General features: G+C 39.1%; 1 pseudogene; it reads left to right on the forward strand.

The window, feature by feature from the left end:
- The first annotated feature begins 267 nt into the window (after positions 1-267).
- On the forward strand, positions 268-951 carry LOC149220077 (uncharacterized; annotated as a pseudogene).
- Positions 952-1,331: the final 380 nt, after the last annotated feature.

Consider the following 1,331-nt stretch of genomic DNA (forward strand, 5'->3'; position numbering starts at 1 on the left):
AATGTGCAACTGCAATATCTGAAGGTAAAGAAGAAATGGCATCACATATAATCACAAAATTGAGAGAGACAGTCTAAATTCAAGGAGACCCAATGGAAAGACTTGCAGCTTACATGGTGGAGGATCTTGCTGCAGGAATAGAATCTTCAGGAAATGGAATATACAAAGCTTTGAATTATAAAGAGCCACCAAGCACTGATACTTTATCTGCCATGCAAATGTTATTTGAAGTTTGCCCATATTTCAAATTTGGTTGCATGGTGGCTAATGGTGAAATTTGTGAAGTTCAAAGATCTCAGAGACCGATTAAAGGGTAGCAGCAGGTTCTTTCTAGGATCAAACAAAGTATTACAGATTGCATTGGGTCGCACAGCTGCTGATGAAGTCAAGGACGGTATTCATAAAGCTAGTGAGATGTTACATGGTGAATGTGGTCTATTCTTTACCAATCTACCAAAAGAAGAGGTTATGAGAATTTTTGAAACTTTTGAAGAGCGTGATTTTGCAAAGACTGGATCACTTGCAACAAAAACGGTTGAGTTGAATGAAGGTCCTTTGGAACAATTCACGCATGAGATGGAACCATTTCTGCGGAAGCAGGGGATGCCAGTTCGATTAAATAAAGGTGTGATAGAATTAGTAGCAGATCATGTAGTTTGCCGAGAAGGAGAGCCAATATCACCCGAAGCATCTCGCATACTACATTTAATGGGTGTTCAAATGGCTACATTCCACCTCAACCTTGTATGCCGGTGGAGTCCTGATGAGTTTGAGATTTACAGAGATCATGGTGTGGCAAATCCTTCAGATGGTTCGTAGTGCATGCATTAAGCATCAAATTCTTTTACAAGTTTTTTGGTTCACGGTATTATTTTAATGTAATACCTCAAGTTCCTTTTGGCATAAAATATTGGCTTATGAATGGGAGAACTTCTGAGAATAGTTTTCTCATTCTAGTGTTACTAGAGTTATTGGTTTGTAATATAGGTAACAAGCTCATGTTGGTGTAGCTCTTTTAAATGCAATCGCACCTGCCCAATCATCCCAAAACTCTACGTTGGCACAATCGTAAAATTCTGGGGCAGGTAAACCCACGAAATCAAGGAGATCCAAGGGTGGAGCACCTGATTCAGCTGGTTATTCTGGAAATGCTATTGAAATTGATGAAGGGCAAACAAGCAATGAATCCATTAATCAGCCAGTGAGGTACCAGCCAGCTTCATACAGTTATATTTGGAACAGTCAATGGTGTTATTGATGTCATTGCATCTTTTCCTCAGGAGAAATATCTGTTCCTTGAAAAGTTGCAAGCAAATATTTTCAAAACAATC

This window comes from Pinus tabuliformis, chromosome Q (assembly GCF_031772625.1).
Source record: "Pinus tabuliformis cultivar Carrire ecotype Pingquan chromosome Q, CPIR1, whole genome shotgun sequence".
Lineage (NCBI taxonomy): Eukaryota > Viridiplantae > Streptophyta > Pinopsida > Pinales > Pinaceae > Pinus > Pinus tabuliformis.